At 39.8% G+C, this 8,885-nt stretch overlaps 1 pseudogene; it reads right to left on the bottom strand.

The window, feature by feature from the left end:
• Positions 1–1,287: 1,287 nt before the first annotated feature.
• Positions 1,288–3,807, bottom strand: LOC122360846 (annotated as a pseudogene).
• Positions 3,808–8,885: the final 5,078 nt, after the last annotated feature.

Below are 8,885 nucleotides of genomic sequence, written 5' to 3'. Positions count from 1 at the left end.
AATCTATACAAACTATAAAAGATAGTTTACTCAAAAATTTTTATTCTGTCATTATGCAAATTCCCATCAAATCGTTCCAAACCTGTATGAGTTTTTAGTTAAGCTGAACATAAAAGAAGATATTTTGCTCACCAAACAGCTGATGGCAGCCTCTGACTTCCATAGTAAAGGAAATATACTATAGATGCTCTATGGTTACCGCTCAGCTATCTGGTTACCAACTAAATTTTCAAAATATTTTCTTTTGTGTTTACTGTGAATAAAGAGGACAAGGCAGGCTTAAACAAAGGAGAAGACAAATGATACAGTATCAAAATCTTCACTTTTGGGCAAACTATCCCTTTAATGCAAAAAAGTTTTTCAAAAACACTAACTTTGAAATGGCCTGGACTTTCCCCACAAGTGAAATCCCACCCATGAGTCTTTTTGTGTCAACCTCCACAGTGCACAGCAACATGGCATTCCCTTTTCATCAACCAGTCTCCAGTACTCTCCAAACAGTTAAAAAGACGTGGAGTGGAGTTAATGTACCAAAATGAAGACACTTTATTCCCATGCAGACTCAAAAGAAAACATGATGAAACAGCTTGTCAAACATAGTATGCCCTCAACTCTTCATGTGTGGTCTGGCCTTTTTGCCAAAGTACATGTTCTAAAGGTGTTTCTATTGTTCTAGAACGTCATTGAAGGAACGACTTTCCCCGGGCAAAGACAGAAAACAATAAAGGGGTGAAGCACTGCTTTTCTAGGCTTGATGGTGCAGTCTAACTTGTGTTAATGCCTCTGGCCACCATTGAGTCTCATAGAGAATATTATTGCACAGAAATATTACAGGACGCTTTAGAATATGTTTTGTTTGTTATGTAATTCTATACCTTTAGATATGTACTGTTATTTGTAATGTAGCCAATGTGTAGATGTTAGCTTGAAATATACATTTTATCCTGTTTAAACATGGATTTATGGTGGCTATATCACCACCTGTTGGTTTGGCGTGCCTGACAGTGCTTCATATAGTGCATGCTTTTGCCTTATGAGTGTTTCCGGGGGCGGGGCTTATATAAATTTCAGGAACAGTGATGTCACCAACCTGGAAGTAGCCTGCCGTAGTCCCTACAAGCCATTTTTGTAGGCATTAAGCTGCCAGAATTTGAAAAGACTATATCTCCTCGAATTTTTCTGTGACACTGTTTATACTGTAAACAGCAAAGATTACACTAACAACTAAAAATAGAATTGTAGAAATCACTTAATCTGCCAACTTAAAAGAAGTGTCTATAAATATAATTATGTAATCCTGGAAAGCAGAGCAAACATACCCCCGTGTATGCACTCTTCAGGATGTTCACGTGCACCCTTCCATCCTCCCCTCTTCTCTAGTCTTCGGCCGGGTGGTCTTCGCCGTGGGGTCCAGCTCTCTGAGGTGCTCACAGCCCGCCTCCGCAACGCCCGCTCACTCAGTCCATTTTGGGCCTCGCAGCGTGGGTGCCAGCAGAGCGCATGCTGGGAGAGGTCTCTGGCCTCTAGGGGCCCACTTCTTCCAGGGCCTCTCTGCCAGCACTTCCTTCTTCAAAGCTGGCCCCTAAGCCGTGGACAGGAGCGAGGGAGAGCAGCAGGTACTGGCAACACGCCTCCTGGAGCTTGGGCCACGTCTTGAGCCGAGCGCCGGGATGCCCAGCAGATCGGCGAGACGGCCCCACGCCTCAGGTCTGTCACCTGCTGCATGCCCCATTTCATTGAGGATCTGGAACTGGCCAGTCCAGCCACACGCTGAAAGGAAGCAAAAGGATACAAATGAATCACCACGCTATTGCTGCAAATGGCTGCTTCTTTAATTTCCTGGGCTTTCACTTTTATTCTAAATGTAAAAGACATACCCCATTAGTCACAGGCTTTCAAACGGCTCGTGATAGTGCCAGCAATGTCACTGTTTGAGGGTACATTGAAACTAAAGAAGGATTTGAGGTTGCGTGCGAAGGCAGCAGCCTGTCTGGCATGGCCAAGATGATTTTCCTCATTCAGTCAAGGAAGAGAGACCAGACTGAGTCGTCTATCTGTCTTGGCCTCAGATGCACTGGAGTAATCTCACAAAGGAAGCTGCCTCATAGCGCATGGGAAGAGCTCGCTAATCTGTCCTAAACTAAACAGAAAGCCAGTGGCAGAATGACCAACAGATCTGCACTTATAGCTGGTAGGATTACAAGGAAGATAGAATACTGATTGGAATATTAACATGCACCCACACTACTTTTGTCTGAGCTTAACACGCTAATCTAATTTATCACCAAAGACAACATAGCCTGATTTAAAAGAGAATTTGATGAAATGGGTATGAATATAATTATATTAAGAAAGCTCTTGAAACTGTAACTTCTAAGGTTGTAGTCAAGGTATAATAAAGATTATAAATCAGCCTTTTAACATTGATTAACATTTTTGAATTCAAATTAAACATGATAAACAATTATTTTTGGAAAAGAATAAGAGCTAACAACATTTAATCGATAAATCTAAGGCAAAATATGGCAAAAAACATTTAAATGAACACAACCTATTTTTTACTTTTTGAGCATTTTTGAATAGGAAGCAATTAATTAAATATTGTGTTATAGTGATGCATCCAAATGAACCCATTTGAATGGAATTAATCAGGCTGTCTAATGCTACATAAAAAGAGGGGAGTGTTTATGCAAACCGATTTACTAGCATGAATCTTACTTAAAACATCTGATAGCAAGGACTATTATGATGAACTGACCATCACAATGAACCTGACGTCATGCTTATTGTGAGAGAGGTTAAGAAATAGAGAGTGTTTGGGAGTGTTATGGATAGTGTTTAAGAAAATTATTTCACCACAATGAATAATATATGGGTATTATTCCACATATAGTACTGTTACGCTTTAAGCAGCTCAAGTTTAAATCCCAGTCAGGACCACTTGATCCTTCTCTCATCACCCATCAAAATAAAGACTAAGTTAGCAGCATTTCTACCAATTAGTTACCCCCAGCGCTTCGTCTCTGATTGTCTATTACGCCACCGTCCAGCCCTCACCTATAAGTGGGAGGCTCTTCCATGTTAATGCCCTGTGTGCGCAGGTGCTCTGATGCAGGCCAGTTGCTGTGGCCATCTGGCCCCAGCTGCCTGCCCAGCTTGTGCAACATGCTGCACGCACGAGACAAAAGCGCATCTCCTCTTAAGCTTACACTCAGGACGCCAATCCGCTGGGCGGAACAACCCGGCATAACCTATACGCTCGGTTGCCCCCTCGCACAACCCTCCATGTGGGGCCATCGGGTCGCGAAAGTCGCGCAAAGGGGATAGAAAACGGGAACTCCGCGGACTCTCCGCGCCGCCGCCGTCGCGCTTTTAGGCTCAGCTTGCTGATTTACTGGCCTGGGGCCGACAGAAGGATTGCTCTTGCTTTAGAGAATTGCTTGTTTTGGGGGTCCTATATTTTGGGGAGCATGGCTTCAAATGTCTCGTGTTGAGGTAGTGGGCTGTTCTTGGCCAGAACGTGGCTTTTACAGCATCTGTTTGGTGAACATGAGCTTCCCCTACTAAGCTCCGTGGGCCGCTGCATCCTGCCACGCAGATCTCACCGGGTTCTGAGCCAGCCTACCCGTGTCCCTGGGCGGGAACCACTTTGCACTTTGACCTCTCTGACCTCGACCCTCTGTTCCGGCCAGATCATCCCCGCTAACCTAAATCGCCTTTGACTGTCTCAGTCCGCTTCTCTGGGTGGGAAAGGTCCTCCCACACAGCCTCCCAGCAGTTGCTGGTGATAGCACCTTGTTTTTGCATCTTGGCGTGCTGGTTTGAAGTTTTTCTGGAGTTGGAGTGCTGAGGGTGTGTAAGGTGTGTGTAGCCAGCTGAGTCTTGGCCTCGAGCAGTCTGGCTTTGGTGTAAGTCACGTGGCCCCTTGGGGTATTTCGCGCTTTGGTCGGGACTACGTGGGTTCTCTCGCTTCCTAGAATTGACAGTGGATGCTCCCTGATGTTCTATCCATTTTGGACGGTTGAGGGATGATAGAATTACTTTAGGTTATTTCATTTATTTGCGCTAGAAAATTGGAATATGGAGAAGTTGATGTATCAGGTGTCCAATGGTGTGACAAATGTAAAAAAAAACACTCACACTATCTTATGTGATCAAACTATAAATCATAACTTTGTTGGTGTCACACCATAGGACACAGTCCAATATGTTATTGGTCAAATACTCCATATAAAGTAAATTCAAATACACAAGATGCTGTGCATCATTTTATATTTGTTTCTTAGCATAATTCAGGTATTCTTTGTATTCATGTTGGTTTCATATAGTTAAAATCTTCAGACCATTTCTGAGAAGGTCAATATTTGATTTTATTGTTCATTTAATAATTACGAAATACCATTTCTTGTGAATACCAGATTGTCCAACCTGGAACAAAAATTTTGTTAATTTTATTCGATCTTTGAAAAATATTTAATGATGTTGAAATATTTTGAGGCCCACTTTATGTATATAATTCTGTTTTATGCTTTTTTCATGTTTCTATGATTTGAACTGTTTAATAAAATATATATTTTGACAAAAATTTTAAGAATAATTGTAATATTAATAATGAATAAGAGAATATATATATATATATATATATATATATATATATATATATATATATATATATATATATATATATGTATATGTTCTTTAATTTCAAAATGTAAAAGTATTGTTATTTACATAGGTAGATTAAAGTGCATAAACTGAATATTTGGAGCACTTTATCTAAAGAAATTTTGGTATCCACAAAATCCCAATAATGATCTTGTCTGAGCTGCAAACGCTGGTCTCTGCATTGCTGCAACAAGAGTCTGGTGTTTGCTTTCTTTCACTGATTTAAAGTCAAGGGCTGAGGGTGTAGTAGTTTTCTAAGAAGTGAAAAAACATAATCTCTCAAATGTGAGATGCACTACAACAACCTTTAGAGTGACCACATTCTTCCACTAGGGGCTCAGTGGAGCTGTTCCATCGTCCCAGGAGTCACGCACGTGACCTGGGTCATGAGATGATTTGTTCCATCCATGCGATGGGGATGGAGGGCGAGCGACCGGTTCTGCAAAACCAAAGTTCTGCACAGAAACCACACCAGCCATAATAAATGGTCTGCACCACATGCAGACGCAGTTCACAAGCATAAAATTGCACAGTCCCACGTATGTGGTGACTGCACACCCACTGGATCGGACTAAAGTGAGAGAGAGGGGCTGGGGTGGAGGAGAGGATGAGATCATGTGTTGCCAGGCCTGCTGCAGGATAGTAGATAGGGCAAAGCTAATCAGATATTATTTCATGAGCCTACAGGACGCCTACAGAAGAGGAGGAAATTCTGATGAACACTCACAAATGGTCCTACAGGTCTATTAGCCTCTCTCTGTACCGAATGTATTAGCAGACAGAAAGGGGAGGCAAATTGTCACTTAAAAAGACTGAAATATAATTTCTAATAAGTAATGCTGTGTAAAATGGCAGACGTGTGTTTCTTGAAAGCTGAACATTTTGTTTTTGTTGCTTTTCAATTATTCACCATTCACTCATAGTGGAAAGGTCACCTGAGAGCAGCTGTTTACATCGTGGTGTATAACAGCAACGCTGCCAGCATATAAGAAGTAACTACTGGTAATAGATTTATGAAATATGCTACTGTTGGCTTAGCAGTTCTTACTAAGAAGCAGGATTTTGGTTATAAATAATTCAAAAATCTTTCTGAAATTCATTTTATCTTCAGCATTTATACATCTGAATCCCTAAGGCTTGATGCTATTTCTCCACAGCTTTCAAATAACTTCATTGATCTTGATATAAAGTTGTTTTCAAAATTTCAGCTTGAAAATACTTTCTTGTATTTTCTTATCTAAAGTGACAAAAGCCATTTCTAAGTGCAATATATATATAATGCTGCATCATAGTTGAGCGAGTCCACTTCTCACATTCATCAGACCCACTTCAAGCTCAGATAGACAGAACATGTCTGTCAGGGACAGACCACTTCACATCCGTATTACACTTAGGCTGCAGCTTAAACATTGCATTGTGAAATAATAAGTGATCTGAAATGTCTGAACACTTAATACCTCACTTTCAAGCCAGCTCGAGGACTGGGATAACGATTGATGTTCACAGGATGTTGATTAAATGTTTTGCAGTTGACCAGAGAAATGATGAGCACTACTTTGTCATGCAAAACTTAAATGAAGATCAGGAGAAACCTTTGGTGCTGAGATCACAAGAAAATTCAAGTTGGGTCTTGAGAAAACAAAACGGTACAAACAAAAAAACAAACAAAACAGAAAGTAATGCAACACAACACAAAACGAAAGCAATACAGCACAACAAAAAAAAACCCAATCTATGATGCTCTGCTGTTTCTGTTCTTGTACAGCCTCACAACGTGAGATTGTGTGTAGTGGAGGTCCTAGCTGATGCTACAGAGTTCTCTTCATGGACCCCCGCCTCTCCCCTCTGGTCCCTAAACTGCTCTCGTGTTCCTCAGCAGCTCGTGTCTGTCCATTAAAAAACTGGGTAGAAGAGAGATCACAATGTTAAGAATTCTCTTTACCACATTTCGTTATTGAATACAGCCATATTTCATTTCTAAAATGAAAAGAAAATGCATGTACTTAGATGGTTTATTTATCTATATTAGAATGCCATCATGGGTGCCTGTCGATTGAGGAACGCCTGAGATAACCAGACGGTTTCCGCCCGCGTGACCTAAACCAGATGAGTCAGTACTGGTAGTGAAAAGACCCAAGTTTGAATCTCGCTGGAATGGTCTGCTGTACCTGACTGCACTGCTTTCTCCGCATTTTCAGAACTTAATTGTAAACGTCTATAAAAGTTGAAGACTGCCAAGCAGCTAACAGAGTCTGCATATAGAGGCTTGTCTAACGCAACTAGGAATTTATGGAATTTAAAGCTCAACATTGTAACAGCAAAGCTGCTTTAAGCAGCTCTAAACCAACATCAATAAATCAAAACCCAGTACCACGAATGACTGAATGTGCCACTAAAAGTAAGTAAACTCGGCTGTAAGTAAACACCATCTCCCGTTTCGACTGTAAGAACAACTTAATAATGCATGACAATCTACTGTAACAGATTTTCATTCTTCCTGAGAGCCACCCACATTGCACTTGGACAAAAGAAAGAAAGTTTTCAAAGTTTCCTTTGTTTCCATTAACCAAACAGATGGTAAACTGAACAGAGAGTCCAATGTTAGCAGTAAACACTAAACAAGTATTGAAAGGCTTCTTTTGGGTCACTTTAGTAAATGAAAGCTTTCTAGAGGGACCAACTTATCATTCAAACCATTTGAGCTCAGCCAACGGTGCATATAAAAGTGTCATATTTAGCGTGTGGTCTCGCATAGCATGTGTAAAGAGAAGTGGCCTTGCCTCAAGAGAAGTAGGGATGCTCAACATGACTCCTATTTCATTAGGCAGCACACAGAGTGTCCTTTCAGCACGATATCCTTGCTAAGGAGCAGACACAACACACAAGTGCAGAGACTGAATTTAGAGCAGCAGAACTGAATAAAAAATCTTGTCAGTGTTCAAGGATCTCATAAGCTAAGCATTGGAGAGGAATGATCTAAATTTATAAACCTCTGGAAAGCTGTTCCCACTTTTAGACACAAACACTGTTTAATTCTCAAGGTCTAATTCAATTCCTCGTAAACCCCAGCGCAGGTGACGGTGCGTGGCAGTTTGTCCGAGCCCTCAGACATGTTGAGTATGTGGAGTGGTATTAATATTGAGGTTGTGATTACTTCCTGTGGATTTTGCTGAGTGGGCATTAGGTCCGCAAACCCAGAGACCGAAAGAAATGGGGTGAGCACTCAAAAGACGTCATACTTTATTATATGGCTAAATTTAGCTTGGCCTGTTTTGATCTGTTAGCTATAAATATGTTGGAAATAGAAAGAGAAATAGGAAACGTTGCCTATGACTACAGTGCAACTACATTAATTATAAACAGAGATAGAAAATGTATGTAAAATATTTATCATAACATAGTATAAATAGTCATGAAAATAATAATAATTTATTATTTTAACACTCAATATATATATATATATATTTATATATATATATATATATATATATATATATATATATATATATATATATATATATATATATATATATATACATACAATACATATTGCATATTTATTTATTTATGCTAAAAATTATTTGATAAAAAATAAATAAAAATAAAATGATTAACATATGCTATTTTATCAATGAATTAACTATTTATTCCTATTGCAAAAACTGAACTTTCAGCTGCAATTACAAATTATATTATACCATATGTGCTTCTACTACATGAGATATTAAATACCTTGTCTTATATGGATGCAAAATGTAGAAATATATAGAGCAAATGTCAGCCCATATAGTCAAGAACATTAACTGTATGGTGGAAAGAGGCAGACTGTAACACTCCACTGAGGTCCTTAAATGGAACCAAATGTCTGCTACTGGCAGTGCAATAATACAGTAAATACTGTAAATCACTACTGGTGGAAAAGTGAAAAAGTGATAATAAACCACAAATCGATCATGTGTTTGTGGTTATTCAGCATTCAGGAATGTAAGTACCATGATCACACATGAATGAGCAATCCTTGTTTCTCATGTGAGTGATTACAGGAAGCAGGGCATTGCTAACACTGCTTTCTCTTTCCTCTTCTCATCCTCTTCCTCATCGACATCTTCATCATCTTTAGCACTACTAAAGTATGCCATGTTGCTGGGCAACGAGGAGAGCCTGAACCAATGAGAGAGAGGTAAAGACAAAATGAGGGAGTATTTGTATGAGAGGGTATT

This window comes from Puntigrus tetrazona, chromosome 16, assembly GCF_018831695.1.
Source record: "Puntigrus tetrazona isolate hp1 chromosome 16, ASM1883169v1, whole genome shotgun sequence".
NCBI lineage: Eukaryota > Metazoa > Chordata > Actinopteri > Cypriniformes > Cyprinidae > Puntigrus > Puntigrus tetrazona.
The sequence above is the reverse complement of the archived record's forward strand: the minus strand, read 5'-3'. Positions and strand labels throughout refer to the sequence as shown.